Raw genomic sequence first — 7,599 nt, forward strand, 5'->3', positions numbered from 1 at the left:
AGTTTCTAATTGCTCCCAAAAAATTCACGTATGATTCCAGCCCCAAATCACACACATGGGGAGAGGAAGGACAGTAGTCAAGGCAAGGGGTTCAGTCAGCAAAATTGAGATCACCTGAGAAATGGAGCAAGAAGACCCCCCCCATCTCTGCCTGCCCTATAAAAAGTCTACGTGGTGGATGTTCTTCCCCTAGCTGGCTTTTTTTAAGTCTCTCTTATAAGTCATTAATAACTAATTTCACAATCGCTGCATCATGTGACAGTCATAAAATATTGCCTGCGCTTTTCCCAGCAAATTTTAGTATTGAGCCAATAATTGAATCCAAATGATCTATTAAGTTAATTCTTTAGTAGACAGTATTTCACACTTGAAGTCATTTTTTACAAATTCTCCGGAATTAAGTAATTGTAGGATTAACGACAACTTTTCTCCGTCCTGAACACGTAAAAGTAAAACCTCTGGGTTCAGCCCGGAAGGTGTCAAGCTGTTATGAATTCTTTTCTTTTATGTTTCCTCTTCCCAGTTAGAACTAGCTTCGTGTCCCCAGAAATCACCAGGCAGACAACCAAACATTATTTCTATCTTCCCTGCAACTGTCCTAGGGCCACCTCACATGTGCAGTCACACGTCACCTTCTTAGCCTGACTCTGACTTTTAAGATTTTGTTCTTTTTGTGTTTTAAGGCTGGCATAGAGTGAACTTGGGGAATTCGGCCAACCCACGTCTCCCTTTTCTGAGACCCAAACTCCCACCCATAGGGATGAGCCCCTCTGGAGATGTTTGTGCCGGTGACCTATTCCACCCCCCTCCCTGCCCCTCGCTGGCCACACAGGTTGGACACCTGACCCTGGCTGAGCAATCAGAGTCCTTCTTACAAGGTCAAAGAGGAGCCAGCCAGTCTCTGCTGGGCCCTAGAATTAAGGAAGTGAAATGTTCATGCACTTTGCACAGGACAGTTGCCTCATAACTCCGAGGTTTCCATGGATCTGAAGGGATGGAGGGAGAGAAGCGCAGGAGCAAGAGGGAGGAGAGTGAAGAGTGTGCACGGTGTCGGGGGAGCACACGGACAGAGGACCTGAGGTCCCAGGGGGCAGAGACAGGAAGTGGAGCACAACCCCGCTCCGGAACCTTCTGCCCCTGGGCTCCATGAGAACCTGTATCCTTATGTGGCTGAATACAATTTGCCTTTTTGACGCCTGTACACGTTGGGAAAAAAAGTCACACGTTTAACACCAGAAGACCCAGAGATAAACAACATCATGTAACTAAAGGTCTTTTTGAGGACTTAAGGGAAACAGGGGCTGTACCTAACCGTATGAGCAAAAATTCCTAAAAATACTCAAGGATTTCTCTCCTCAGAGTGCCACACATCAGGCTGCTGCTCAGGTCTCTACGCCCCCTCCTCTTCTGCCCTCCACTCAGGTGGCATCTTTGGAGGACCACACCCTTTCTCTTGTAGAATCACCACTATCTCTCCCTCACCACGTGCAAAACAAAGTGGCTCATTCATTCATCTCACAGACACTGAGTGAGTGCCACTTGGAGCCAACAGGACAAGAGGGGTGTCTCCTCACGGGCAAGGCACATTACAAGGTCTAAGACTTACAAATTAACACTTCTGTCCCTGTCATATCTATGATCAAGCTCCCACCTTCCAAAGAACTGAGTTTCTGTTGTAATCATCCAGAAGGGCCTTGCTCTTAGAGCCTGTCCATGCCTCAGGCTTAGCCCCACACACCAGAAACAGCATGGGATGTGGGGCCAGGGCAGCTTCTGCATTCAGTGGGATGCTGCCGTAAGTTTGGGGTAGGCAGCCTTTCCAGAGCCAGGGAAGTTCCCTCCGGTCCTAGTTTCCTGATAAATTTGCCAAATTGATTATTATTGTTACAGAACGATATCAAACTTCATCTTTTTGTTATTATTATATGGATAAAAATAACAAATACATATTGAATGTCATCAAATGCTTTTTGGCAACTCTTGGGCAAATTGTATGATTTTTTTTCTCCTTTGGTCCATTAATGTGGTAAATGGCTACACTTTCTGCTGTTAAAACATCCCTGCGTTTTTCACACAAACCCAATATGATTTTGGTGACTTTGTAAACTCACTCATCTAATGTTTTGTTTAGTACTGTTTTCATCTATTTTTGCAAGTGAAAAACATGCCTATAATTTTTTTCTCCTGTCCTTGTCTAGTTTAAGAGTAACAATTAAACTACCTCCATTAAATGAGACAGTTTGTGTTTTTTCTGTCTTCTATTTTCTGGAATAGCTTCTACAAGACAGGGGTTGTTTCTCCATATGTGCTTTGTAGAACTGAGCAGTGAGGCAGTGTGGGCCTGGGGCTTTAAAGGGAGGTGTTGGCTATGATTTTCACTTCTTGACTCATTACTGGTCTGAGTTTGCTTTCTATCCTTTGCCAATTTTGGCATTTCTCACTTTCCCAGAAAGCTATCCAACTCATCTAATTTTTCAAATTTATTGGTGTTTCATAAAATTTGTTCACAATACTTTTTTTTTTTTTTTTGAAAAATCTGTTGTGCCTGTGTTTTTCTTTTTTTATTCAATTTTATTTTATTATATCTCTTCTTTTTTCCAAGTGGTCTTGCCGGAGGTTTTTCTATTTTATTAATCTTTCCAAAGACCTACACTCAGCTTGGCTAAGCTTCTGTGATTTTTAATTGTAATTTGCTGTTCATTTATTTCTGCCTTTATAGCTATTATTTCCTTCTTTCCTTTAGGCTTACGCTGTCACTGCTTTTTCAGCCTCTTGAGATAAGTGCTTAGCTCATTTTTTTTCTGATTTCTAACAAATGGACTTAAGGCTACACTTTCCTTCGAAGTGCTGCTTTATCCGTGTCCCAAAAAGCTTGCAGGTGGCTTATTCACTCATTTAGTTCTACCTGTTTTGGAGCTGCCATTTTTATTACTTCTTTAATCCAAAGACTTTTTAACAGTGTCATTTTTTAATTTCCAGGCATACATGTTCTTGGTGTGTTTTGGGTTTTTGACTGATCTCAAGTTTCACCGTATTATGGTCAGAGAACGTCATCTGCAGAATGTCAGTCCTTTGGAGTTTAATGAGGTTGCCTTTATGCCTTGATTTGCAGTCATTTTTGTGAATGTTCTACATATTATCAAAAGAATGTGTGTTTTCTGTTTGTTAGGTATAAAGTCATGCATTCGTGTGTAACTATATACACACATTGAAGCTTATTAAACAAGTTTTTCGAATATATATGCTTAGTAAATGTTGTCAGCTTGCTCTATCAACTTGTAAGAGAAATATGTTAAAGTATTCAACAAAAATGGCTGATTCATCTATTTCTCCCTATGGAGCTACAGCTATATTTATATGTGTGCTTGTGCATAAGTACGCACATATATTTGATGGTATATCGTTAGGTGTGCATCTACTTTTCATGACTGTTATAGTCTTGTGAACTCATTCCTTACTGGAGTTTCTTTTCTTCTCATCAATTCTCTTCCATCATATCTCCTTGCTATATCTTCCTCTGCCTCCCTGTTTTCATTCTCTTGTTGTGTCTCATAAAAAGTATATTCCTAAATCTTGTGCTTTTAATTCAATTTAAAATTCTCTTTATTTTGAATTATGAGTTTGATCCACTTACATCATTGCAAATTGATGTTACATTAAGAATTATGTTTGCCATTTTATTTTTCATTTTCCATACTCTGTCTTCCTTCTTTCCTCCTTCCCACTGGATAAAATTTTCCTCTGCTCACTTGAAAACTCTGCATTGTCTTTACGGTTCTGGCACTAACATCCTCTAGTTATTCAGGCCGTAAATGTTGACACCATCCTTGAGTCTTCTCTTTCTGTCACCAGTCCATCAGGATGTCCTGCTCATTCTACTTTCAAACGATATCCGGAACATGACCCCTTACTCCTACCACCTCCACTGACACCACCCAGCTCCAAGGCACCACCAGCTCTCATCTGAATTAATGTTGTCGCTTCCCAACTCATCCCCAGTCTTCCGTTTTAGCTGCCTGGAATTTATTCTCAACACAGAGCCAGACTGGGCTGTGGGTGGGATAGGGCCCCATAAGACCAGCCTGCCAAAAGCTAGGAAGCGGGACATGCCAGAAAGTACATCCCAGGGTAAGATTCACCAGCTAGCCAGCCCCTGAAAAGATGCTTTTGAGGCCTAGCAAGACTGTGGCCTGGGTTCTATGAACAGGCTCCTCTCAATCCCCAGCAGGCCTCACCTTAAGCCCCTCCCCCACTTCCACCAGGCCTCACTCATCCAGGCTCAACCCTGTGTCTTGGCAGCCCCAGTGACAATCTTCTATCTCTGTCAGCAACAGCCACACTTGCCAACAGCATGCCAGCCCTCAGGCCCAGGGTTCCCACCAGTGCCATAACCCAGTAACTCTACTTCATCCCAGCGATCAGCCTTGTTTTCCAGATGCCCCTGCCCCTGCCCTGCCCTGCCTGGCTGCTCCTCCCGTCACCAACCCCAAGTGGCCCTCACCACCCCAGCCCCAATTTTGCTCAAGGGTGTTGGGAAACCCATGTCCTGGCCAGGGAGCCCAACCAAGCCGCCCAGGGCTGCCCCATCCCTCTCTTAACCTTACGGTATAGCTCTAACTACCCCACAATTGCCATGTAATTACATCCCCCCTGAGCGCCCACCCAGCAGCTCCCAAGGAATTATGCACCACTTAGGGGAAAGTGTTGCTAATAGAAAACATAGATGAACAAGGGCTGTTGCAGGCACCTCACTTCCTTCCCTTAATTTACAACAAATCTCTATTTATTGAGCCAGTAACATATTTGAACACTGACTCATAAGAGACCCTTCTCACAGACACCGTATATCTGGCAAATAACTCCCCTTCCACTGAGGTGTGTGCGGAATTCAGCCCAGGCAATTTACAGGGCTGTGCGGGGAGGGGACTCACAGCAGTAAGAAGAAGGGAGGGCTATCCTGTGGAGGGCCCACCCCTGCAGCACGACTCCAGGCCCCGCTCCATGGGTAGGCCCTTGTCCCCACCTTGTGCAGGAAGACAGGTGCAGGTGCAGAGGGAGCGCCTCACCGTCCTAGGGGGCCATCTCCCTGCTGATGCCTCCGTGCCTGCTCTCTTCTTCTTTCCTCAGCCAGCTCCACGAAAAACCAGGCAGGCGTGATCATGTCCATTTTACAGATGGGGAAACAGGCCCAGGAAGCAGAGAGAGAGAGTGACTCAAGGTCACATAGCATTTCGTTCATCATTTGTTCTGGGCCCCAGAAGGATATTGCATCTCCTTAATTTTGATAAGGTAGGAAAAAAAGAAGGTAGCAGCTGTCTCTCCCTCACTCCCCGCAGCTGGCGGGAAATGTAGCAGCGTGAGGTGGCTGGCTGAGAGGGAGAGCTGGCCATTAACAGTGAAGAGGGGGAGACAAAAAGTATCTGGCTGGAGTTAGAGGGGGTTATGACAGATCTGCTTATAAACCAGTTGCTCTCCCCAGATTATCACCTTCAAAGCCCTTGAAAGGCAGCTGGTAATTAAACCTCATTACTAGAGTAGGACACCCTCCTCCCTGCCCCTACCTCTACACATAAACACATGCACACACGTACACATCACACACATGTGCACACACATGTACACACATATACACACACGCATGTGCCCACACACGTACTCACATATATACACACACATATGCACATGCAATGCTCTCCAGAGGAGAATCAAAAGGCTCCCAAGGTTGTCCCAAGTTCAGGGATATGACTATAGAGTGCTGCACTCAGGCCCAAGGAGGTGTGTTGCTTACAGGTGTCCCTCAAAGCCAGCCCCAGGCACCCCAAAACCACAGCACACCAAGGAGGTAGCAGAATGAAACAGAAAGAGTCGGGGACTTGAGTTCAAATGTCACTTGCTAACTTCATTACCTGGGCGAGTTATTTAGACTCTCTGAGCTTCAGGTTCCTCAACTATAAAATGGAATCATACAGATCATTTTGGGGGGTCAGGTGAAATATTAGACATTTAGCATCGTGCCCAGCATACTCTAGGTGCTTAATAATTTACTCAACAGTTTCTCCTTCCTCTTTACTCTTTCTTCCTTGCTAAAATGTAGCTCGTTACCTCCAGAAAGCTTTCCCCCAAGGCCCAGCTCCCTGGACAAAGACCCGAGATCCTGATCCAGGGTAGATGTGGGAGTGACTTACTCAGGAAATGCTCCCAGGAGGAGCTTGTAAGGAAGAGGGAGCCAACGTCAGAAGCAGAGCTTCAGGCCAAGACCCAGGAAGGTGACCTCAGCAGATACCTCAGGGATAGTTCCACATCTGAGATGTCCTGACAGTGAGACCCAGGAGCTGGGCCTTACACTCCAGTCATGGACAAAGAACTGGAGGTGAGGGGTTTCCTGGCACCCTGGCACTTTGAGAAGCAGTTCCCAGACCCCCAGGGCTATCCTCCTCAGGGACAGGTGTTGGGAGAAAAGCTTACCTGAGCCAGGAAGAGGCACATGGAGGCAGTCACAGAAGGGGGATCTGAGGGAACCGCAACTCCTCCTTGGTTCCAACTTGCTGAGGCGGCCGGAGGCCTGTGTTATTGAGCATGGAGGAAAGGCCAGAGTGACCCCTCGTATTCAGAGGGGAGCGTGTCAAACGCTGGTAAAAGTCTGACACAGACACTGTCTAATCCTCTCCCAGTGGCTTTGCACGAAGCAGACGGGCCAGAGAGCATTACCTTCCTTTCTGAAGAAAGTGAGGTGTGGAGAGTTGGGATGAATCTCCGCAGGTCACAAAGCTAATTAACAGCCATCTAAATCCACATTTCTGGACTCCCAGTGTCAGCCTCCTTCCAAAAATAGTGTTCAGATGCACACACCATATGTTGATGAGAATTTGGCCACTTTTCAGAAGTGAGGTGCAGGTAACACTATGGAAAGGCAGACCGTAGGAACCACGGCAGTCAAGGTCCTTCCCCCCACAGACATGCAATCCCCGGGTTGGGGCAACAAGCTCTCTGTGAGGTGGAAGTCACCCTGGAGAGAATTAATGGTGACTTCACGTGTCAGTGTAAATGCTTCCATTCGTTTGCTCGCCTGCAAACAGGATGGTACTGTGAGAAGGTGAGCGTGGTGGAAAGGGAAGGTGGGTAGCCTTTGCTGGACACTGAGGACGGTGCTCATCACTCGGTCGTGGCCACCTTGTCAATCATCTTTTCCTCCACTTCACCATCAGCTCCTCAAAGGCAGGCTGGCTGCTCGTGCGCTGCTATGTTCCCGGTGTGCCCTGGGCACTCCACCAACAACCAACGAAAGATTAAATAAGCACACGATGCTAGGGGGTAGGGCTCTGTGGTGGGGACCTCAGGAAACGGGCTTGTGTCAGCAAGTGTGAGAGGTAAAGGTGGGGGTCAAAGAGAGAGGAGGCCCTAAGAGGTTGGGACAAGGTCACAAAAGAAAGACATCCTTGGCTGTCCCAAAATCGTCCCTGTGGACAGCAGTTCTCCAAATACCTTTCTCACCCGCTGGTCTATTTGTTTATTCCAGAGCCCTCTGGGCTGGGTAAGTGTGAGGACTTTCCTAATAGCTCTGGTCTTCATGGAGGTTCTCCAGACTCTCCTCCCTGGCCG

The sequence above is a fragment of the Miniopterus natalensis genome, chromosome 4 (assembly GCF_054644295.1).
Source record: "Miniopterus natalensis isolate mMinNat1 chromosome 4, mMinNat1.hap1, whole genome shotgun sequence".
In the NCBI taxonomy this organism is placed as follows: Eukaryota; Metazoa; Chordata; class Mammalia; order Chiroptera; family Miniopteridae; genus Miniopterus; species Miniopterus natalensis.